The sequence below is a fragment of the Scyliorhinus torazame genome, chromosome 13 (assembly GCF_047496885.1).
Source record: "Scyliorhinus torazame isolate Kashiwa2021f chromosome 13, sScyTor2.1, whole genome shotgun sequence".
In the NCBI taxonomy this organism is placed as follows: domain Eukaryota; kingdom Metazoa; phylum Chordata; class Chondrichthyes; order Carcharhiniformes; family Scyliorhinidae; genus Scyliorhinus; species Scyliorhinus torazame.
In genome coordinates this window covers 16,577,043-16,603,058 of record NC_092719.1, presented here as the reverse complement: position 1 = coordinate 16,603,058, position 26,016 = coordinate 16,577,043, and positions in this window count along the sequence as shown.

Sequence of the window (26,016 nt, the reverse complement as noted above, 5' to 3'; positions counted from 1 at the left end):
GTATTGCATCCGGACTTCCAGACGTTATTTGATAAGGTGCCATACAAAAGGTTAAGCCACTCAGTCCAAGGGCCTGAGGCAATTAGGGATGGGCAATAAATGCTAGCCCAGCCAGCGACACATCCACATCCCATGGGAGAATAAAAAGAAAGGAGGGAAGGTAAGGTGCGGGGAGGACACAGAGAAGCTGCAAAGAGATATGGACAAGTTAAGTGAGTGAGCAACTTTAGTGGTCACAGAAGAGCCCGGTAAGAGAGTTGAAGAAAAAGGTTTATTTTCAAAGTAAGCGATGTACAAGCACAATCCAAGCCCCAGCCAAAATTACACACAACAGCACGGTTCCTACCTGGATGGGCTGAAATGTCCCAAGTCCAATATTCCGCCGATGGGTCTCATACTCCATGAGGCTCACAGGGAGATTAATCAGTTCATCCTCATGGTTCCCGTGAGGGTTGTAACAGCAAGAAAATGGCAGATGGCTTATAATGTAGTAAACAGATGATCTGATAGTTATCACATTATTGCACTTAGTGGGACATTGCTGGGTACAAATTGGCTGCTGTACTCCCTCCGTTACAGCAGTGATTACACCCCATTGACTATAAAGTGCTTTGGGACACCCTGTGGTGTTATCTAAATGTGAACCTGTCTTTTTGTTGCTACTTTGCATAAGTTTAATGTTTAAACCTGCTATCAGTCAAAAGAATCACAGCAGTCACTGACCATCAAAATTCTCCATTGTACTCTCTCTGCAGAATACACGTAGAATTACAATTTGACGTTGTGTCACTCTTTAAGATGTAAGTTGATGGAAGCGATGTTTAAATAATACAAACTGCAAGAAGTTAGAAGTCAGTTAATTTATACTCCAAACCCACCTTGAGCTTTATTAATCTGTTTCATCCAGACTGTGCCTGCCCGCCTGAAAACCATCTGAAACATCCGTATTCACTGGGAGGATAAGGTTGCTATTTCTGGGCAGATATCTTTCCCCTTCTTGTGACATTATCATAAATGTAAGAACTGCAAGGGTTAATGTAATGTATAAATCAATCACTAGAGGGAGCTATATGTACAAGTACAGAAGACATTGATGCTAAGCCTTGTGGCTGAGAGGTTGAGGAGAAAGCTAGAGAACACACTGAAGAAAAGATAGTGTGAATGAGAGCAGATCATAGATAATGTAATAGTGTAGAGATTAGTCATAGATGAGTGTAGATTATATGTTTATTATCAACTGTGAATTATATAGGAGTAAGTGTCGAATGCAATTAAGTAGTGTCAATTAATTTATAACTTTGTTCAATTTAAAGCTATTTGTGGTCTTTGTGTACACTACACCAACCATCTTAAAATTGGTAGCCATGATGTGGAGATGCCGGCGTTGGACTGGGGTGAGCACAGTAAGAAGTCTTACAACACCAGGTTAAAGTCCAACAGGTTTGTTTCAAACCACTAGCTTTCGGAGCACTGGTGTAAAATTTCTTACCATCCTAAAATTAGCAACACAAAGCACACCACACTTCTAACTTATTCCTTTAGCTGCCTATGTTTCCAGGTGAAAGCTGAAGAATTTATGTTTTACATTCACCCTCAATCGGTCTCACTAGAGATAGATTTTTGACACATTGGGATGATGTCAAACAGATGTATAACGGATGTAAAATTACAGCGCCATATATCTTTTTTCTGTTTCTATTTATTTCAGTGGAAAATAAAAGTGAGAGAGCTGTAAAACCGAGTAGGCGATTCACTCTCACCCATTTTACACCTTTGCAGAAAATCAGGATGACCCCGACTGTTCCTCTGCAAGCTCTCGTGCAAAGCCTTGTGCCTTGGATTGTCATTTAAAATCACAAACAGAAGCTTAATCGTGAGCCTTGTGAGTGACACGCTGGTGTCTAATCAGCGCTGTTCTTTCTTTATCTGCCTTTTCGTCTTTTCTGCTTCCCTTTGGCAGTGCTCGACTTAATGCTGTTAACCTACTGCAATCTATGAGAGGCTGTGTAGGTCCCTGTCGGCCAGTTTTAGTGCAGAAAATCAGTTTGTGAATGGCCACTAATTTCGAGGGCACCACCTCTCCTGCCCTTTCTCTCCTGGCCTGCAGCAACTGTTAAACCCCAGCCTGACAGCTTCCAACCTGAAATGAGCATTAAACACCTTTGGTACGATCACTGCGGGGAAACCATTAACCAAATTTCCTTGAATGACTCCCAAATGGAAGGAATTTCACTTATTGCAACTTTTACTTTCACACGAATCAGAATCAATGTAAATTAAACCTAAATACTTCAAATAAAAAGGTACATTTCACCTTAAACAGTCAATACAACAAAGATACATCTTACAAAATGCCAAAAATCCGCAATACTCCCCACAAACCTGTGGCACCATGTGCAGCTCTAAAGTCCTCTAACTTGGCCTTAAGTTATGTGGGAGCTCTCACTTTTCCACTTAATGGATGTGGCCCTAAAGTTGTGTTCGCTGGCAGGGTTGAAGATAGGCTATCCGAATGGAAGCAGAGATTGGGCATAAAAGCAAATTACCGCGGATGCTGGAATCTGAAACCAAAAGAGGAAATGCTGGAAAGTCTCAGCAGGTCTGGCAGCATCTGTAGGGAGAGAAAAGAGCTAACGTTTCGAGTCCAGATGACCCTTTGTCAAAGCCGAAGAATTTATATTTTACTTTCAGATTGGGCATAAATGGGTATTTTTCTGGTTGGCAAGATGTAACGAGTGGTGTGCCATGGGGCTCAGAGCTGGGGCCTCAGCTCTTGCCTCAGGTACCTCAGGAACCTTCACATTAGAATAAGATGAGCTGCCTCGCTCTAATGTGCAGATTTGCTAAAAGGTGATCCTGCCCACAATGGGCGGGATTTACATCGCAGAATCTCGCGTGTAATCTTGCGAGGTTTTGCGAGCCGGGTAGATCCTGGGAGCGGGGTCTCCCGGCTTTTATCGGCCACGCTGCGCTGCGCTGTGGCGAGTTGCTTTTCAGGCTCAACGTGGCCATGGCTTGTGCCCTATGACACTTAAGTAGACTGATTATTATAGACACATAATTCTACATGAAGCTATCCCCTCGTCCCCAACGCTACGTTTAAAAAAAAATTTAGAGTACCCAATTCATTTTTTCCAAATAATGGGCAATTTAGTGTGGCCAATCCACCTACCCTGCACATCTTTGGGTTGTGGGGTCGAAACCCACGCAAACACAGGAAGAATGTACTAACTCCACACGGACAGTGACCCAGAGCCGGGATCGAACCTGGGACCTCGGCGCCGTGAGGCAGCAATGCTAACCACTGCACCACCATGCTGCCCTCCCAACCCTACGTTACCTGAACTTTGAGACACCACTTTTTCCAAACAACATACAATATGAAGTAACGTTATGAGCTAAATCCAGCAAATAATCACCACAAGCAAATTAAATTGGGCCATGTCTGGGAAATGGTCTTCAGGTTCAGCGAAGGTAGAAAATGACTGCCTCTTTCGGGAGATAGTGGCTGGGATTCAACAATCCGAGTTCGCCTGGCCACCGTTGCCAGCGAGAACAGAGAATTTGGCGCTCAGCCAGAACTTCACTCACTGCATTGGGATTGGAGAATCTCACCGCCGTGAACAGACAGAGAATTCCAGCCTGTATCTGCAACTTTTTCTTTAGTTAGTTCTATAGTTACATCTTCTTTCCCTTTGATGTTATTCACCCTGTGGAGTTGGCTTTTGGCAGGTATGTATCCATTTCCTTATCTCTCCATTTAAAGTTACCAAACCGACAGCTGCATTGTTTTCTCTAATCCACATATGTAAAATAACTTGTTTTCCACTGATGGGTGAATTTGCATCTCATAATTTCTCGAGACGTCTGCCCCTAATCAACTCCCTGGGCGAGATTCTCCGACCCCCCGCCGGGTCGGAGAATTGCCGGGGGCTGGCGTGAATCCCACCCCCGCCGGTTGCCGAATTTTCCGGCACCGGAGATTCAGCAGGGGCGGGAATAGTGCAGCACTGGTTGGCGGGCACCCCCCCCCCCCCCCCCCCCCCCCCCCGCGATTCTCCGGCCCGGATGAGAATCAGCTAGAACTGTTCCCAGCAGCTTCGATACAGAAAGTGAAGGCTGCTGGGAAGCATTGGTTCTTATACTCCGCCTCTCAGGGCGGAGCTATGTACATTAGCCAATGGTAGACTCCTAGGTCTAACCAATGGTCATCCACCTCTCAGGTACTACAATACCTGGTATTACCACACACACGTAGGCTTAGATTAACACTGCAATGAAGTTACTGTGAAAATCCCCTAGTCGCCACACTCCAGCGCCTATTCAGGTACACTGAGGGAGAATTCAGAACATCCAATTCACCAAACAGCAGGTCTTTTGGGACTTGTGGGAGGAAACCGGAGCACTCGGAGGAAACCCATGCAGACACGGGGAGAACGTGCAGACTCCGCACAGACTGTGACCCAATCTGGGAATCGAACCCGGGTCCCTGGTGCTGTGAAGCGACAGTGCTAACCACTGTGCTACCGTGTCACCCACGCTTGGGTATTTAGAGGTTCAGGATCCAGGGGAGATAAATGGAGTTAAATCCAGGAAAGCCATGTTCTAATTAAGCCACAGGATAGATTCAAGAGGCTGAATGGCCCACTCCTCTTCCTATGTTACTGGCAGGGGTTAGAGCCCAAGATTTCTTTTGATTTGGAGCCGTTTAAAGGCACTGGTGAGAAATCGAGTGTTCTATTGGCAAAATCTTTCTCCGGATGGTTCTATTTTGTTTATGTGTTAGCTCTGTTGCTTATTGCTTTCTATTTAGTAGCTTCTAGCTTGAGCCATATGGTCTAGCTGTTTTCTGCCAATTTTAGAAAGGCAAGGAACTGCTAGGGAAACTGGTACTGTTCACAATGTACACACTAACAGGCCACAGAGTTCATTAATCTCAGGGTGCCGCATCCTCGATGTTTTACTGTTCTTGTAAGGTCAAGTTTCTGATTATGGATAGTGTGAGCTCGCAAATGGAAGCTGATTTATACAGACCGTAAGTGGGGGGTATCATGCGAGGATTTAAAATAGCCTGTTAGTTTGCTTAGAATCCCTTGTGCTCGATTCCGAGGCAGCAAGGTAACCCATTAACTAGTTAACGTCTGAATTAAAATGGTCCGCAAAGGAATTTAATGCAAACAAATGCGCCACTTCGAGAAACATTACACCCCCTCCCTCTCTATCTCATTTTGTCTTCTCTCGGATTCTCCTGGCATCATTCACATCGACAGTAAATAATCAGACAGCATCGACAGCCTGGCATGTGCATTAAAATGTTTAGCATGAGACTGATTGTACGATCCCCAGACGCCCCCTTTCGATATTTTGAATGTCTTATGTAGCTGACCAGTAACACTCATTATTTCTTTTAATTAAAACATTTTTTTTTAAGAGTAACCAATTAATTTTTTCCAATTAAGGGGCAATTTAGCTTGGCCAATCCACCTACCCTGCACATCTTTGGGTTGTGGGGGCGAAACCCACGCAATAGTGGCCCAGAGCCGGGATCGAACCTGGGACCTCGGCGCCGTGAGGCAGCAGGGCTAACCCACTGCGCCACCGTGCTGCCCCGTAACACTCATTATTTCATCTTAAAATAGTCATGCTATATCTGAGAATGAGCCATTTTGATGCATGCTGTTTCACTGGTAGCTAAGTAAAATCACATAATCTGATTACAGCTCCTCAGAAGCGATTAGACCCTAAAATGTGAAATGATAAATCAAGGTCTGATTTCTATCCAAGGTTTGACAGCAAGAACAAGTTCCAATTCTTCCAACACTTTTAAAATAGCAAAACATCCCAAGGTGCTTCTCAGAGACGGATTCTCCGTTCTGGAGACGAGGTGCTGCCGCCGGGGAGTGTAGCTCACTACCGCCCTCCGGAGGGGGAGCCGAGCACTGGAGCGAGTGCCAACCCCATTTCTCGGCCAACGCTCAATCCTCCACTGGATCGGGAAACCCGCTATCGGCAGGGGGCAATGGAGAATCCGTTCCCAAATAACAATTAGGACCAAGGACTTTAGGGCAGGTGATCAAATACCTAGTCAAAGAGCGAGGTTTATTAGCAGGGTTTTAATAACAACACCAACCATTTGTATTTATGAAACATCTTGAACATAAAATTAAATGAAATGAAAATCGCTTGTTGTCACAAGTAGGCTTCAAATGAAGTTACTGTGAAAAGCTCCAAGTTGCCACATTCCGGCGCCTGTTATGGGAGGCTGGTACAGGAACATAGTAAAATCCCAAGGCGCTTCTCAGGAATATCATAAAGAGAACTCTGACCCCGCATCGCTTACCGAGATGTTGGCCAGGAATTTCCAGTCCTGCTCATAGCAGGAATCAGCGTGGGTGGGACAGGGAGATTTGGAGAGCAGCCGGAGGTCCGTTGGCTTTGGGTGGATATTTCCGGTTTGGCCATTGGCGGGATGTGAAAATCCCACCCGTTGGGCAGGATAAAGGCAACACAGTGTGAGAAAAGCACGATGAGCAACAGAATTTTGGATGACCCCCAAACTGGAATGTAGAGTGTGAGAACTGACCAGGGGTGTGTTGAGGATCCAGAGGTATCAAAGGAAGAATGAGCTACGTGGGCAGCCGAGGCGGAGTAGGTTCCAGTGATGAAATAGAGGTTGGAATGGACAGTCTGAGTGACGGCAGGCATATGTGGCATGAAGGTAAAATGTGGCGCAAAAGTTGCTGACAGTCTGTTCCAGCCTCAGACAGTTCGCCAGGGGGAGGGGGAGGGTTGGCGGCTGTGGATCTGAATTTGTAGTGGGAACTGGCATTGATAGCATTGTTTTCCCCAATAGATTTATTGTCACGTGTACAGAGGCACAGTGAAAAGTATTGTTCTGTGCGCAACCCAGTCAGATCACAGAATTTACAGTTCAGAAGGAGGCTATTCAGCCCATCGAGTCTGCACCGGTCCTTGGAAAGAGCACCCTACTTAAACCCACACCTCCATCCTGTCTCTGTAACCCCAACCTAACCTAGTGTTTTGGAAACTAAGGGCAATTTATCATGGCTAATCCACCGAACCTGCACATCTTTGGACTGTGGGAGGAAACCGGAGCACCCGGAGGAAACCCACGCAGACTGGAGGAGAACGTGCAGACTCCGCACAGACAGTGACCCAAGCCGGGGATCGAACCTGGGACCCTGGAGCTGTGAAGCAACTGTGCTAACCACTGTGCTGCTGTGCCGCCCATTCCATACATGAAAAACGTAGGACATACGATAGATTCACAATGTAAATACATAGGCATAGACATCGGGTGAAGGATACGGAGTGTGGTGCTACTCAGTAGAGAAGATGTGTGGAGAGATCAGTTCAGTCCATAAGAGAGTCATTCAGGAGTCTGGTGACAGTGGGGAAGAAGCTGCTTTTGAATCTTGCTGGTTCAGGTCGTGTTGAGTCATATGGGCTGGCCCACGAATGTCGGAGGATCTAAAGACCTGTAAGTAAACATAAAAGAGAAAGGTTAGAGATAATGTTAGTGTTAAAATTAAGTCTTAAAAGTTTAGTATGATTATAAGAGATGTAGGAAGACGATCCGTGGGAGAGAGTTCGCAGAGCCGCCCTGCTCCAGCGCCAACTTGATTCAATATTTTAACGGGAGGAAATGTCTACTCCGTACTGGGTGTCGGATAACCAGTCTGACATAGCTGAGAAGTTGAAGAGAACCAGGGGTACATTATTGAGGAACAACAGAGGTAACAGGAGAGAGAGATCAATGGCCTAGCGGTTTGTTGAACAAATTGCAGAACTCAGCATCTGGATGACCGAAAACATGGCTGCCAAAGGCGGGGCAATGACAGCGGAGGATTAACAAGATGGCAGAGTCAGGGCAATGCAGTGTTCTCGGAAGGTTATAGACCTGGAATTATTACAGAGATAGGACATTGAAGGATTCGAACATGGCCAGTTTTGGATTGTTTTTTAGTTGGCATCACATTCTTTCATAAACCTGGGAGTGACAGTTGCCTCTGCAGTCTCCTGCCCAATAAAACCTCTGCTCTAATGAGATGATCAGATCTAAATTTATACATAGTTCTCCTCATCCACTTAGTCCATTGTCTCTTCAAAAGGTAGGCATGAACTCCCTCTGACAAAATGACACTGACTCCCTCATTAGCCATGTTTCACAGCAGGCTTTTTTATGTTCTCCTTCAGAACGCCCTCTAATGTTTCACCTGCTGTAGATGTCAGGCTAACCGCTCTGTGGTTCAAAGAGTTTTCCTCACAGCATCTTTTCATGAACAGATATTACATTCCCCCTTCACCACTGTTGGCCAAGACTCCTGTTTTCTAATGACTTCCCAAAGATGATCATCAGGAGTCATTAACCACTTCAGTACTGCAATGTGGCCTATCCGTTAGCCACTTGTATAACATTTCCAACAGTCTTGAGGTTTCCAGGTATCTCCCCTAGAAGTTGGAAGGGCAGTCCATGGTTTGTTTCGTTAACAAATAGAAATTGTTCAAGATATCTGGCAATCATTGGCCACTTGATATCATTGTCACCCTTGAGGCTCTTCAGGGACCCCTATTATTTTTCAGGTCCATGTTTGTTACTTGCTGTATGCTATTCCAAGTGTGCCTCAAACTATACTATTCCAAGTTTTCCAAGTAGCACTGCTGCCTCACAGTGGCAGGGCCCAGGTTTAATTGCAGGCACGGGACACTGTCCGTGTGGAGTTTGTACGCTCCCCCGCATCTGCGAGGGTTTCTTCCAGGTGCTCCAGTTTCCTCCCACAGTCCAAAGATGTGTGGGTTAGGTCGATTGGCCATGATAAATTGCCTCTTAGTGTCGAGGGATGTGCAGGTTAGGTCATGTGGTTATGGGAATAGGGCGGGGTGGATGGGGGAGTGGACATGGGTAGAGTGCCCTTTCGAAATGTTGGTGCAGACTCGATGGGCTGCATGACCTCCTTCTGCAGTGTAGGGATTCTATGGATTCTATGATTCTTTGTCTATTGTTACACAGAGACATACACAGTGGGCACAGTCATGGTAGCACATCATTCATTATATGTTGAGAAGAAAGAATTTGTGTTTTACAAAGCACATTTAAAACCTCAGAGTCATAGATGTTTACAGCATGGAAACAGGCCCTTCGGCCCAGCTTGTCCATGCCACCCAGTTTCTGTCACTAAGCTAGTCCCACTTGTCCACATTTGGCCCACATCCCTCTATACCCACCATGCCTCTGGCAGCCCGTTCCAGATGCTCACCACCCTCTGTGTGAAACAATTTCCCCCCTGGTCTCTTTTGTATCTCCCCCCTCTCACCTTGAACCTATGCCCTCTAGTTCAAGCTTTCCGCACCTTTGGGAAAAGATGTCGACTATCTACCTGATATATGCTCCTCATTATTTTATAGATCTCTGTAAGTTCATCCCTAAGCCTCCTGCGCTCCAGGGAAAAAGTCCCAGCCTTTCGAGCCTCTCCTTATAATTCAGACCATCAAGTCCTGGTAGCATCCTCGTAAATCTGTGTTTGGAGCCACCCTAAATGACATTTTCAGCCAATAAAATGCCTTTTGAAATGGAGGTACCGATGTAGAATAGGAAACACAGCAATGTGCGCTCAACATAGCAACAGAGGATATATGAGCAGGAATGCTGCCCCTTTAACCTCTCGAGCCTGTGCATCTTTCAGTAAGATCGTGGCTCATCTGATTATGACCTTTAGGCCACTTTCCTGCCTGGTCCTCATGACCCTTGTGTGGTGATTGTCCCTTTAAGGGCAACACATCAGAATAATCAGTAGGCGTACGGTGTGTCAGCTTTTATTGGTAGAGGGATTGAGTTTCGGAGCCATGAGGTCATGTTGCAGCTGTACAAAACTCTGGTGCGGCCGCATTTGGAGTATTGCGTGCAATTCTCGTCGCCGCATTATAGGAAGGATGTGGAAGCATTGGAAAGGGTGCAGAGGTGATTTACCAGAATGTTGCCTGGTATGGAGATCTTATGAGGAAAGGCTGAGGGACTTGAGGCTGTTTTCGTTAGAGAGAAGAAGGTTAAGAGGTGACTTAATTGAGGCATACAAGATGATCAGAGGATTGGATAGGGTGGACAGTGAGAGCCTTTTTCCTCGGATGGTGATGTCTAGCATGAGGGGACATAGCTTTAAATTGAGGGGAGATAGATATAAGACAGATGTCAGAGGTAGGTTCTTTATTCAGAGAGTAGTAAGGGCGTGGATTGCCCTGCCTGCAAGGGCATTCAAATGGTCATTGGATAGGCATATGGACGATAAGGGAATAGTGTAGATGGGCTTTAGAGTGGTTTCACAGGTCGGCGCAACATCGAGGGCCGAAGGGCCTGTACGGCGCTGTAATGCTCTAAGGGTCACATGGCCTGTGTAAGCAACCAGGATTCAGAATGTGGAATCACCCCTAGGCAAAGACTTTTTGGGAGCTAGCTATTCTTATTAATAAATACCTTTCGTTTTCACAAATGAAGTCTGTGAAAGTGCATCTTTACATCTGGTTAAGGATAACTGATAGATTGGCTGGCTGGCTCGCCAATTGATAGATCTCTGTGTCTATTCGGAACCCTGACATGCGTTATCCCTTCTTAGTTCCCAAATAACAGAGATTCCAGACTGTACTTTTTGGGAAAGTTATTTGAAACTTTATTCGTCAGCTTTTTAGTGACTACTGGTGATTCAATTTCAGCACAACATTTTAGAAAGTTCCAGCTAACCCTGCAGCAAGCTAGTCAGATCGATTGTCTTTAGCAAATACAGTAGTTGGATTCAAAATATGATCATATTTCTTGGCAATTTCTTCGAAACAAGATGCACAGTACCAAAAACGACTGAGTGATTTAAAACAAAAAAAAAATGGCGATTTTGCAAAGCAAGCAGAATAGGTTTCAGAAAATAGGTAAGAGTGATTCGGGAATAGAAGAAGAAGAAGTGTCTTCTCATCCCCACAATTGATCTTTGAAGGAGATTACTTTCTTAAAGTGTCCCCCTCTTTACAGCTGTGATTGGTTTTAACTAATTTACAAATCACTCAATTTGGTCGAACTGTCTGTCTGTCAATTTAAGAGATAAAGGGTTTGGTGTAATTTTCCATAACATTGTTTGAGCGAAACACATTTCCCACCAGGACTTATCACTATGGGGCTGACTTGTCGTTACCATGGAAATGGAACTGGGGTGTCAGCCCAGCTCTTTAACACAAAGGATCTTTCTGCTATTGACCTTGTCGACTCTAGCAGTATGCTCGACTTGCAAAATCTGAAAATTAAGTCTCATCTGATCAATTCCCAGCCATTCAGCTTTTCTCACTCTCATGGTTAATATATTGATTTAGTTAATTACTCCGAAGGATTTAAGGATTTTTCCAACCAGGATTTCTTCATTCAACCTTTTATCTATCTTATCTATAGCTAACTCAAAAGTTGATTTCTATCAATAACTTAAGGATGAGGATAACTTATCCTGGCATTGCCTCAGGCCTAACACTTGTGTATATCATGTTTTAATCGAAGTGTGAAAAAAACGTACTTACCAGAATGCCTCTCTTTGGGAAAATGGACCCATGTGACTCTTCCACAGAGGACTGGACACAACAGATTGAGTGCCTTGTGTATTATTTCCCAGCAAACAAAATAGGGAAGGAGGAAAAATGTAAAACAACTCTCCTCAGTATTTGTGGAACTCAGAACTATAACCTTATTCACAGTCTCACAGCCCCAAGAATGCCCGACTCCAAATCATCCAGTGAGCATGTGGATTTAGTGAAGGCTCAATTGCAACCTCAACCATCAGTCATTCCCTAGTTGTCAAATTTAATTTGAGGGCAAGAGCCCCAGACAAATTGATCGTGACTTACATTGCTAAACTGAAGCAATTATCAGAGGATTGTGATTTTAGAGCCACCCTAAATGACATGCTATGGGATAGGTTAGTCTGTGGTGTGAACAACGACGCTATTCAGCACAGATTGCTTGCAGAGATCGACTCAAATTTTAAACAAGCAATGGAGATAGCGCTGGTCATGGAAAGCACTGAAATAGGTGCACCAGAGCTGCAGAGCACACAAACCGGCGGCGCTCACCAGTAAAGACAGGAACCTGCAGTCGATTGTAGCACCAAAACTGCCAAAGCAGCCATGAACTAGGAAACAATTTCATCCACCAACAAAATAAAAAAGTACAGAGTCGGCAAACAGTCAGTAATGCATAAAGGGGAATGTTACCGATGTGGAGGTAACCGCACTCATGAATCATGTCAGTTTAAGGAGGCCAAGTGTTTTTATTGTCACAAAAGAGGACATTTAATAAAGCCGTGCAGAGCTGAGTGAAGATCTCCGAGTAATAGACCAATTAAGATGTTACAAGTATACAAAATGGAAGAGCCTAGCATCAATGATTCTGGAATTCACTGTGTTCCATCAAAAATAGGCAAGGTAGACCCTGCTGGAATACTGCAGGGAAATGTGAAGCCTCTTAAGATGGACGTGGACAAAGAACCCCTTATCCCCACTCACTGTTTCGCCCATTAGTCAATTCTCTGTCCATGCCAAAATACTACCTCCAACACCATGGGCTTATGACTTAGCCTTTTGTGAGGTACTTTGTCAAACGTCTTTTGGAAGACAAATACAACACATCTACTGCTTCCCCTCTATCCACTCTCATTGAGACTTCCTCAAAAAGCTATAATAAATTAGTCAGACATGATCTCCCTTTCATCAAGCTATGTTGTCTTTGCCTGATTAGCTGATGATTTTCCAAATGTGCTGCTATTGCTTCCTTAATAATTGATTCCAACATTTTCCCAACAGTAGATGTCAGGCTAATTGACCCGCTTTATGTCTCCCTCCATTTTTAAACATTGATTATGTTGGTCCATTCCTGCTCACAATGTTTTTGCTCGCGATTGATGGATGGACATTTTTGAGGCAAAGTCACCTACATTGCATGCTGCCATCGAAAGGTTTTGCCAATGCTTTTCAACTCATGGATTACCTGAGGTCATGGTATCAGACAATGGAACCTTAGCCACAAGTGATGAGTTCAAAAACGTCACCGCTCTCAATGGTATTAAACACATTGGAATTGTACCTTACCACCCAGCATCAAACAGACCAGTCGAGTGATCCATTCAAACTTTCAAGTCTGGCCTCAAGAAACTGTCAGGGGGCACCTTGAAGACCAAAATCTCATGATTGCTCCTGAGCTATCGTCCCACTCCACATGTAACAATGGGAGTTCCACCAACAGAACTGCTAATGAAACATCATCTCAGAACAAGACGGAACCTTGTGTTTCCAGATTTGCCAAGAAGGGGACAAGTCAGCCAAAGTAATCAGAAAGCAAGCAATGATTCACGTTGCACGGCACCATCATTTATGGTAAATTATGCTGAATACGTGAGAAACTTCGGCCGTGGATCAAATTGGATCCCTGGAATTATTGTCTCTCAGACCGGACCCCTTTCATACCAAGTGGAAGCGGATCCACAGTGAAGCTATTCAGAGGAAGCTGCTTACTGGAAGTGATTTGACTCTGAAAACTGCTGTGGCAGCTGCCACATCAATGAAGCTTGCAAAGAAAGAAGCTTCGCAGATAGGAGCTGGAGTGAAGAGCCACAAAATGGATACTTCAAGGAACAGGGCTGCAAAGGTGCAACCATGTCACCGCTGTGCTCAGCTTGGACAGTCAGCGGCAGAATGCTGGAGTAAATCAAACACATGCAAGAATTGTGGTAGGAAGGGCCACGTTGCCAAAATGTGTTGGGTTCAGAAAGCGGCTCCTACATCAGGAAGGTGCAAGAAGAACAAAAAAAGTAAACAATCTAGTCGTGTCTACAAATTAGTGGATGCAACTCAAGATCACTCAAAAGACAGCAAAACTGAGCTAATGCATGAGCTAAAGCTAGGTGTTTTATCATTGCAGGGAGATCAGCAATGTTCTGGCAAAACTTGAAGTTCATGAAATGGAAGTGGATATGGGCACAGCAGTATTGCAAATACCTGAGACAATTTATCATCAAAAGCTGAGACCTTTAAAACCATCTAAGGACTTACACCAAAGAGGTTGTACCATTAAAACAATGCATTCTGGTGAAAACAGAAGCAAATGGCCAGGTGGCGAAGTTGCCTCTTCACATTCTCCGTGGAAACTTTCCTGGTCTATTTGGCAGAGCATGGTTGGCTAAGATTAGACTTAAGTGGGAAACAATCAATCAATTAAAGGATTCAAAGAGCAACTTGCAAAAACTTCTGACAAAGTATGAGAAGATATTTGAAGATTCACAAGGCTCCATGACTGGGGTTGAGCTACACCTAAAAATCAAGCCAGACAGCACACTCCTGGAACCCTGGAGCTGTGAAGCAATTGTGCTAACCACAATGCTACCGTGCTGCCCATTTTTCACTCAAGTCTTCACTCAAGGGAAGAGTTTGGAGCCATACAGGTCTAACTGACCTGATCAGAAATTGGAGGGTCTAATATCCACACAGTAAGAAAGTAACTTGCAAGACTGTCTGAAGGAGAAGAAGGTGAGGTTGAGTAGAAGCGGCTCACATTCACCTGGGAGGTGGTCTCATCGAAACGTAAAAGATTTTTCAGATGCATTGGACAGGGAGGCTGCGAAGAGGCTGTTTACCCTGGCTGGTGGGTTTAGAACTATGGTGCAGAGTTTCAGGATCAAGGGATGGCCGTTTCAGACAGGTTTGAGGAGAAATCTCTTCACTTCAGGGGCTGTGAATCCTTTGGAATGCACTACCCCAGAAGGCTTTGGTTGATCAGTCATTGAGTATATGTAAGACTGAGATTGATAGACTTTTGGACTTGAAGGCCATCAAAGGAAGGGGATCGGGCGGGAAAGCAAGTTGTGGATGAGGATCAGTCACAATCTTAGTAAATAACAGAGCAGGCTTGAGTGTGGCCTACTCCTGCTTCAGTTTCTACTGGTGTTATGCTCAAAGAAAATGAGTCAATATTTTCACTCTCAGTCCTGCACATGTATGTATTAATGTGATGAGTGTATGCAAATGTGCTGATACATTTCTGTTAGTGTACTCACATAGGCACGCATGAATGTGTTTGTGTGTATGTGCATATGTATTTGTTTTTATAATCCCAGCTGATGTTACTACTGGACAAGTCAGATCCCAGGATGGAACCCGGCTTGATAGACCCTTGCTTTTAATTTTGGTGTAGATGCATGGAAGGCAGCTACTGAGCAGAGTCACAGGACTGCCGCTGAACCTTTAACAAAAGACCAAAACATTTATTAAACAAGAAAAGGTGCAGTGGTTAGCACTGCTACCTCACAGTGCTGAGACACGGGTTCGATCCCAGCCCCGGGTCACTGTCCGTGTAGAGTTTGCACATTCACCCCGTGTTTGCGGGGTCTCACCCCCACAACTCAAAGATGTGCAGGGTAGGTGAATTGGCCATGCTAAATTGTCCCTTAATTGTAAAAATAAAGAATTGGGTACTTTAAATTTTTTTTAAAATTAAATAAACAGGAAAAGATTAATTATAATACACTACTCCTTCACCCCAGCTATATCTTCACAGACATTTACAGATTTGTAAGGATAACACAAGTTACAAAATCTATCTTATATTCTAATGTTCTCATTAAGTGCACAGGGGCAGCACGGTAGTACAATTGGCTAGCACTGTGGTCCCAGGTTCGATTCCCAGCTTAGGTCACTGGCTGTGCGGAGTCTGTACGTTCTCCCCGTGTCTGCGTGGGTTTCCTCCGGGTGCTCCGGTTTCCTCCCACAGTCCAAAGACATACAGGTTAAGTGGATTGGCCATGCTAAATTGCCCTTAGTGTCCAAAAAGGTTAGGAGGTGTTATTGGGTTATGGGGATATGGTGGAAGTGAGGGCTTCAGTGGGTCAGTGCAGACTCGATGGGCCGAATGGCCTCCATCTGCACTGTATGTTCTATGTTCTATGTAGGTGAGGAATGTGGTGTTGTAGGTCATAAAAAACCAATAAGCAAACTGCGGTCAGACACACCATACTCTCAAGCCAATTGGCAGATTTCACCCAAAGCATCTTCTTTCGGTTTCTCATCAGTTCCCCCAGACGTTTGTCACACTATGTGCTAACTGGTCTCACTGGAACTCTGGCTTTCACATAAGTGATTCCAATCTCTGCTCTCCAAGAACCCGCCTTGGAATTTTCTTTTAAATAACGCTTTCCCTTGGATATCTTCACCAAGGATCCACCTCCAGGCTTTCAGTCTCTCCTTCTGGTACTCCTCTGCCCTGGATCACAGCGTGCATTCAAGCTTCACCCTCCATATACCCAGCTGAGCCAACAGAACATCACTGCTTCACAGGCTGTATTAAGGAGTCACCAACTGTTAGGTAACGTTACATCTCTGGCTTCTCTCAAGCTGACCTTAAATCTGTTTCCTGCAGCCATCTCTTTAATTCAGAGCACTCTCCTCTGCTCCTTAATTTAACCATGATGTGGTGATGCCTGCGTTGGACTGGGGTGAGCACAGTAAGAAGTCTTACAACACCAGGTTAAATTCCAACAGGTTTGATTCAAATAACTAGCATTCGGAGCACTGCTCCTTTGAAGGAGCTATGCTCCGAAAGCTAGTGATTTGAAACAAACATGTTGAATTTTAACCTGGTGTTGTAAGACTTCTTACTGCCCTTAATTTAACTTCACTGAACAGAACGTTGTTCAGATTCCTGTTCTTGTTCCTTGACTTAACTGTCTTCCTGGAACTTTCTTTTGTCCCCACTCAATTGTTTCTGGGACTTTCTTTTGTTCTTTTGGGAAACCTGCTCTCTGCCGTTCCTTGATCCTGTGTCCAGCTTCTCCAGGCACCAGCTTCCAACTGACTCACTGCTCTTACTGCCTCTGTGTGGGCCCCTGCTTACTGAGCAAGAGCTTCATTTAAAAAAAAAACTCTTGTCTTAGCTGTGAAAACCCTCATTACAATGCAGGCATCTAAACCAACCTGCAGATCTGCAGGCACCTTTTTGAAAATGAAACCACAACTGAGTTTTTATCCCTTGGTGCACAAATACAGAAAGACAAAATTAAGCTTTCTTAAAACAAAACCTGGGGCTAGATTCTCCGCCGGCGGGATGCTCCATTTTGCCGGCAGCCCGGGCGGGGGTTTCCCGACAGCGTGGGGGTGCCCCACAATGGGAAACCCCATTGACTAGCCGGCGTAACGGAGAATCCCGCCGGCGGGGTGAAACAGAAATCTGGCGCGGGGGGACCGAGAATACAGCCCAAATTTCTAATAGCCACAAATAAAATATAAATTAATTAAAATTATTCCTATTTCTGGATAGTGTATGTGTGCTGGTGTGGGAAAATGCACGAGTGTGCATGAGCCTACGAGGGCACTGTCAATCTCAGCAACACATCCTCTCACACTCAGATAATCCACCAACCTTTACTGTCAAGGCTGTTATATGGATGATCCAAATAGAATAAGTTATTCAACTAAGATCTTTGCAATTAAAGGGGGTGGGGGTGGGGAGTTTGGAATAGAAATGTGCAGAGTGGCTCTAAGCTCGATGAAGAATCAATTTCATCCGTAAAACTTCTCTCAGGCTAGGTGAGAGAGCTCAAAACGTGTCTAATGACAAAATAAGCATCAAATCAATCACAATAACTTTCAACATCTTCTCGTTGTAGGAGGTTAATGAAGCATAAGGTTCTGACTACAAGAATCTTGTTTTCCTAACTCCATTGTCTGTCACAAAGGAACAACAACAACAAGAGGCTTTGAGTGGAATACATAACTGTTTCATTGGGGGAAAATCAGCGGTTGTACTGCATAAATTGAGACAAAGGGACTGCTAAATAAGAGTTGAGTGAGAGTTGCACCGATCACTGAGTTGAAGTTTAGTTTTAGTACCGAAAGGGAGAATGAGAATTTAGTAAGGCGTTTGAAACGCCTCTAGTATTCTCCCAAGACATCGGTCTCAGAAGTCGTTGTTTCAAGCTCCACTCTAGGTTGACACTCCAGTGCAGAACTGAGGGAGCGCTGTGCTGCATTTTAGATAAGATGTTAAACTGAGATCGCATCTTTCCTCTTGGGTGGATATAAAAATATCCTGTGGCACTATTTTGATGAAAAGCAGAGGGTGTCTCCCGGGTGTCCTGGGCAGTATTTATCATTCAACTGTTCATTATTTTACTGATGTCCATGGGAGCTTGCTGTGTATATACTGACTGCCGCATGTCCTAAATCATACTGAGCACTCTTTAAAGTATTTTATTAGCTCAAAAGAGCTTTGCATGTCACCTTTCTCATGTCACAAAAGGTGCTCTATAAATGCAAACTCTTTGGGGTGAACTTTTACGGGGGGGGGGGGGGGAGGTTGCATATTGCTGCCCCAACCCCTAGTAGAAAAGTCAGCCTTGAGCCCACCAACTTTGTACTGCCCCACAGCAATAAAGTATTGGGGGTCAGGGTGGGAGGGGATAGGCTGGTTGTGGCTTTAACAAGGTGAGTGTGGGACTTCTAACCGCCAACAGCAGGAAATACCACCCTCAAGAGTTGCCAGCCAATCCGATTGGCACAGCTGGGTAGTACAGAATTCAGCCTTGGCTGCTGCTGGGGTTACATCCTGCCCCGAGGAGACAGTCCATGGAGGCCAGGGAGGGAACGGGGGCACTAAAGTGGGAAGGGTTCGAGGTGGCTGGGTTGTGGATGCCAGCAGGGGGAGGCACAATGGGGGGAAATATGATCTTGTTGGGGGCGGGGATGCAGTAGCCGGCTGGCCACCATTGTTCTGCCTTCCCCAGCCGCAGGTTTTATTGAGGAAGAAAGAGGCCCTAATTAACCATTAGTTGGCCAGTTACGGGCCTCAATGGGGCTAAGGCGGTGGGGCAGCTGGCACATTAAAGACAGCTCGGCGGTGGGTAGGAAGGCAGTGGGCTAGCCACCCATTTTCAACATAGAACATAGAAAATACAGTGCAGAAGGAGGCCATTCAGCCCATCGAGTCTGCACCAACCCACTTAAACCCTTAACCCCTCCTCACCTTTTTGGTCACTAAGGGCAATTTATCATGGCCAATTCACCGAGCCTGCACGTCTTTGGACTGTGGGAGGAAACCGGAGCACCCGGATGAAACCCACGCAGACACGGGGGGAACGTGCAGACTCCGCACAGACAGTGACCCAGCGGGGAATCGAACCTGGGACCCTGGCGCTGTGAAGCCACAGTGCTAACCACTGTGCTACCGTGCTGCCCATCCTTTAGATGCAGCCCCCAACTGCAAAACGGCAGCATGGTGGGGGAAAGAGTAAAACTCCCCACTTTATTCCCCAATGGGATCATTGAGAAAATAATCTTGTTGGATAATGAATGACCTTGCCTGCTTCTCTGAAGACATAGTATCACTGTAAGAATACTTCAAGTCTCTCATGAATCAGTCATCAGAACAAATCTGACCAGGTACGACGGAAGATTGTGTAACCATGCTGCCTCGTTATCATTCCCTGCCACCCACGGACATTTTACATTTTAATGACTTTCCAGAGAGCAAGCCACTGAGTTCAAGGGCGGTTAGGGATTCGCAACAAATGCTGGACTTGCCCACACCCCCTGAAAGAATAAAGAAACAGAAAGAAGCAGTATTAACATGAGGGAAATCCTCTTTGTACCACGTCTCATTAGGTTGCACGGCCTGAGAGTGTGGCGGAGACAGGTTCAACAATGACTTTCAAAAGAGAATCGGACCATTATCTCAGGAACACTATTCAGGGTTAGGGGGAAAAGGCGGGGGAATAGCACTCGGAGTTAACTTGCAGAGAGCTGGCACAGACACGATGAGTCGAACGACCTCCTTCCGTGGCATAACCATTCCGTGATTCCACGATAAAAAGTGCGCAGCGGTCTGCCATGTCTGCCTTGGCGCCCCAAATTTAACACTGTTTGGGTGGAATAGCTTCTGACTCTACCACGTTATCCTGTGTGGGAGATTAACTGGTATATCACTCAGCCACATTTTACAGGCCTTCCATAAATATTTTACATCAAGTGTCCACAAATATCGGAAAATGAAAATCCCCATTGGGGCAGGCAGTTCCAAGGCTATCAAGTGCCCTCCATTGTCAACACCCTAATCTCCCTTCGACAGCCCCCATTTCCCCATTGTCCCTGTTTCATGGCTCGTTCCAACCTCCCCCTCCTCACTCGCCTTTTTTGGAAAATGATTTTATTAAAGTTTTTCATTTTATATGCTACAAAATGGAATGAACAAATCTGTACAAACCATGTACAATTTACAAAGACCAAACATTGAAAAATAACTCCCAAAACTCAACCCCTCTTTGCCTCCCAAACCCCCTTCACTTTTTTCCCCCTTTGTTTTTATTGGCGATATTAATTTTATACACTGTACAATAGACAAGGATACGTGCATCGGGTACAATATACAGGATATTTTCCATTGGTATTGCCCCCCTCCCCCCCCCCACACTTCCCACCCCTGGTCCCCCCCCCCCCCCCCCCCCGCCCCCCCCCCCCCCTTTTTGTTACTTTAAGACACTTTCTTAGGTCTCATATAATACAGTAGGTGATTGTCGTCCATTCTCATATATGCGGTTCCTTCCTCGTCCCCTCCCCTTTTGTCGATTGGCCACGCCCCACCATCTTGTTTTTGGTGTTTCCTTTGGTACTCTGTTTTTTGTGGTCTTGTTCTATGCCCCCTATTGTCCGTTCCGGCTATTCTCCAACCTCCCCCTCCTCTTCCCCTGCCCCTCTCGCCCCCCACCCCCACCCCCTCCCCTCCCTTTCTTTTCCCTGCTGTCTCGTTGGCTACCCCCACCCCCTCTCCTCGCTCTATTGGTTGTCGGCTTCGAACAGGAACTGGATCAAGTTAGTGAATGGCCTCCGCGTTTTGTGGAAGCTCTCCTCACTCTCACTCTGATGATTTATTTTCTCTCTCTCCCTTTTGATGCCCCCCCCCCCCCCGCCCCCCCCCCACCCCCGCCCCCACCTCAACCCATCTAGCTGATAGTTCAACCCTTGCCCCCTGCCCACTGATCTCCTTGTCTCTTCTGGATGATACCTCTGATCTCCTGACTGCTGGTTCACTGACTGCATCTCTTCCACCACTGTCTCCTCTTTCTATGAACTTCACAGGCCTGGTGATAAATTGGAACTAAATGGTCGCCCTTCGTCCTAAATGGGAGCCGCCCTCTGCCAACAGCGGCAAGTGGCATATTCCAACCCAAAGTGCCTCCAAAGTGGTGGCAAACAAGATTGGAAGATAAATGTAAATAACTGGCAGGGCCTCATATGGACAGGAAATGTCCAGGTGAAGCGTGATTATGTCCTGGTTACGAGTTACTGTTGCATTGCCATTTGATGGAGCTTGCTGTGAGTACATTGACTGCCGCATTTTCTGTGTTGCAACAGTGATCCCACTTTTAAAGTACTTCATTGTTTGTTGTGCAAAATGCCATATAAAGGCAAATTATTCTTTATTTCTTCGTTTGATCAAGCACTAGCTCTACTTAGGCCCAAAAACCACCAATCCAGAGCAAGAGTGGCCTTCCAGGTGTGGATACATTTCTATTTCCTTTTATTTTTGGGATATCCCTTTAAAATGGGAAAAGCAAATTTATCATTTTGATTTGGTCTGGCGATTGGCCCAGTCATATTTGATTATGCAAATGAGGCCCTAACTTGCCATTAATATTTCATCTCAATTCAGTAGTAAGACAAAGTTGTTCTGCCCATCAAAAGTTATTTGGCTACTTCATTTTTAACATGACATTGTAAGAAAATTAAGCATAAATCGTGTTGCTAAAGAATTAACACATGCAAATGAGCCTAATTGTTATGTACGTTTCCAGTACTGTCGCATGTTAAAGTTAATTACTAGACTTAAAAGAAAATGACACTTCTCCCACTAAACTTATTGGATACTTATTCAATAATCAGTCAGCCAGTGATAATTAGTTGTGTTACTGCGGCAACCGGTAATTAGATTTTTTTTTCTTCCCCCGCCCCCCCCCCCCCCCCCCCCCCCCCTGCCATCAGTTAAATTATTTGGAAGCAAACAATGAAGAGGTAGAAAAACTGGGCCCAGCTTCAGAGTCCATGAATGATGAGGTTTCGGATTGTTCAATTGCCAAAGGAGCCACTAAGGGCCTTAAAGTGCTTGCTGGAGCCTCATGAGAGGCACCGGTCGACAGGTGGATTACGGAAGATCTTCCAAAGCTGACCTGAATGTCTTTCTGAGCCATGAAGCCACTCCACGTAGGATAATTAGCTACTTTTAAGATTCTGCCGAGTCCTGTCTTGCTGGTGCAGGGTTGCCAACTGTGATGTTTTCCCGGAGGATTCGTCACATGATTTGTCCCCCACACTCCATACCATTTCTTTGGCCAACACATCCATCCTGATGACGCACTGCCTTCCCACGTCAACTGGAAAGCAAAGAGACTCATTATCAAATTGGATCATGCTTGACTGGCAGCCAAACATCCTTGCTTCTTCCCATTTTCAACATTTTTAATATGTAGTGAAGAGAACTGTTCAAAGAAAATGAACCCCCCCCCCCACCCCACACAATTTTTTGTTTCATGCCCCAATGCTTTTTCTCCAGGGTTGCACACAGCCCTGTCCTGGAGATTGATCTTCAATTCCTGGAGGCTTCCGGTGGAATCCTAGAGGGTTGACAACCCCCTCCACGCAGGCTCCAAACCTCTGCAAGTCTAGGTCTTGTTCAATCCTGATGGCTGGGAAACCTAGTCAGCAGAGTTTCCATTGCCCCAGAGACTGGAAGTCGTCAATCCACCTGGGAAAATGTTGATCTTGGCCACAATAAGGGCCAATGTTACCCTAATCCACCCATTGAGAAACTGAGGGATTCAGGTGGCGTGCTGATTTTACCTCGCACCCAATTTTTAGTTTCCATTAAAGTCAGCGTCCTGCTCAATCTCGTGGGATCCCCTCCTGCAGAGTGAGGTTAAAATCAGCCCCAATGGGTGTTTGCACATCGTAAGAGTGGTATGTAAGCAAATGATGATTTTCATTAAGTTTATATGATGTATTGATGCCAATTTTGCACATTTTAAGTCAATACCCTTTCATGTTGGATTGTATCCTTCATGTACTCTGTCTTCAACTATCTTTGCTGCAATTTCTCTACTCTCCTTTTTTACCTCCAGAAGTTATTTCCCCCTTGCAGATCCATGGCTCCATGAGTAATCGTCACTGTCTGATATAAATACAAACAAATGAAGTAGGAGCAGGAGTAGACCATTTGGCCTGTGTGGTGATATGACTGTGGATAATATAGCATACACTCAGCAATGTGACCTCCCACCAGCAGGTGGCGTCAGGCATCTGTCATGTGACATCCTGCTAGTGGGAGTTGGTAGTAAGGTGTACACAAGGACAGTCGCACATCATGTAGTTCCAGAGCAACCTAGTCTGTATAGCATTCTGGATGTTATCCTTCCACGTGTTAACTAATAAAACATTCTCAGAAAGCCATCAGCCATTCTGTATGAGTCATTGCAAGGACAAGTCAACAGAACACAACAGCCTGTTCAGTCTGCTCCATCATTTGATAAAATCCCGGTTGATCTGATTGTGGCTTCAACTCCACTTTCCTGGCTGTCCCCATACCATTTGACTCCTTTGTTAATAAAGAATCTATGTAACTCGGTTTGAACAATATTCAATGAGCCTGCCTCCACCAGTCTCTGGGCCAGAATTCCACACACTCGCGATCCTCTGCGAGAAAATAATTTTCCTCATCTCTGTCTTAAAGGGGAGTCCTCCTGTTAGAAACTGTGTCTCCTGAACCTAGCCTCACCCACAAGAGGAAGCATCCTCCCAGCATCTGCCGTAAATCCCCTCAGGATCTTTATGTTTCAATAAGGTCACCTTCAGGTGGCACGGAGTCACAGTGGTTAGCTTTGCTGCCTCACAACTCCAGGGACCCGGGTTCAATCCCTGCCTTGGGTGACTATCTGTGTGGAGTCTGCACGTTCTCCCCGTGTCTGCGTGGGATTCCTCCCACAGTCCAAAGATGTGCAGGGTAGGTGGATTGGCCAGGCTAAATTTGCCCTTTGTGTCCAGGGATGTGCAGGTTACGGGGATTGGGTGAGGAGGTGGGTCTAGGTAGGGTGCTCTTTGAGGTGCATACTCAATGGGCCGAATGGCGTCCTTTTGCACTGTAGGGATTCTATGATTCTCGGGCGAAATTCTCCCCCAACGGCGCGATGTCCGCCAACTGGCGCCAATCAGACGGGCATCGCGCCACCCCAAAGGTGCGGAATGCTCCCCATCTTTGGGGGCCGAGCCCCAACATTGAGGGGCTAGGCCGGCGCCGGAGGGATTTCCGCCCCGCCAGCTGGCGGAAACGGCCTTTGTTGCCCCGCCAGCTGGCGCGGAAATGACATCCCCGGGCGGCGCATGCGCGGGAGCGTCAGCGGCCGCTGACAGTGTCCCGCGCATGTGCAGTGGGGAGAGTCTCTTCCGTCTCTGCCATGTTGGAGACCGTTGTGGAGGCGGAAGGGAAAGAGTGCCCCCAAGGCACAGGCCCGCCTGCGGATCGGTGGGCCCCGATCGCGGGCCAGGCCACCGTGGGGGCACCCCCCAGGGTCAGATCGCCCCGCGCCCCCCCCCAGGACCCCGGAGCCCGCCCATGCCACCTTGTCCCGCCGGTAAATACCTACTTTAATTTACGCCGGTGGGACAGGCAATTTCTCGGCGGGACTTCGGCCCATTCGGGCCGGAGAATTGAGCGGGGGGGCCCGCCAACCGGCGCGGCCCGATTCCCGCCCCTGCCCAATCTCCAGTACCGGAGACTTCAGCAACCGGCGGGGGCGGGATTCACGGCGGCCAACGGCCATTCTCTGACCCGCTGGGGGGTCGGAGAATGACGCCCTTCATTCTTCTGAACTCTAATGGATACAAACTCAACCTTTCCTCATAGGATAACCCCCTCATCCCAGGAATCAGTTGAATGAACCTTGCCAGAATTGCTTTTAATACAATTATGTCCTTTATTAAATAAGGAGAACAAATACTTGAGATGTGGACTCACTGATACCCTATACTGTAGAAAAAAACATGCCCTATTCGCCATTATCCATGTGTTAAACCTGGGCCAAAGAGTTAATTGGCAAAGCAATGGCAGTTATCTGTGTACAGTACGAAGTCTTACAACACCAGGTTAAAGTCCAACAGGTTTGTTTCGATGTCACTAGCTTTCGGAGCGCTGCTCCTTCCTCAGGTGAATGCAGAGGTCTGTTCCAGAAACACATATATAGACAAATTCAAAGATGCCAAACAATGCTAGGAATGTGAGCATTAGCAGGTGATTAAATCTTTACAGATGCAGAGATGGGGTAACCCCAGGTTAAAGAGGTGTGAATTGTATCAAGCCAGGACAGTTGGTAGGATTTTGCAGGCCAGATGGTGGGGGATGAATGTAATGCGACATGGATCCCAGGTCCCGGTTGAGGCCGCACTCATGTGTGCGGAACTTGGCTATAAGTTTCTGCAGGTACGCGGTACATACTCGTGCGACTCGGCCAACGTTGTCTACCTCACACGCTGCAGGAAAGGATGTAATGCGACATGAATCCCAGGTCCCGGTTGAGGCCGCACTCATGTGTGCGGAACTTGGCTATAAGTTTCTGCTCGGCGATTCTATTTGTGCAGGAGTTTTATACGCTTGAGTGCTTCTAAAATGTTTGCTCTCGTATTCAGAACTTCTGTCTGACAGTTTAGTTTCATTTTCCCAGTCACCATACCCAAGGTTGACTAACAGCACAGAGATCAGTCAACAGGTACACGCAAACCAGACACCGAACAATTGACTGCACCTTTCGAGTGGCCATATACCATTTACCCACTCTTCATCCACCTCTCCTATCTAATCTCGTACTATACGACTCAAGATGTTTTCTCCAAAAACATTACAAATTCTGATGGAGAAAGTCCATAATTGAATCGTCGGAAGTCTTGTGTTCC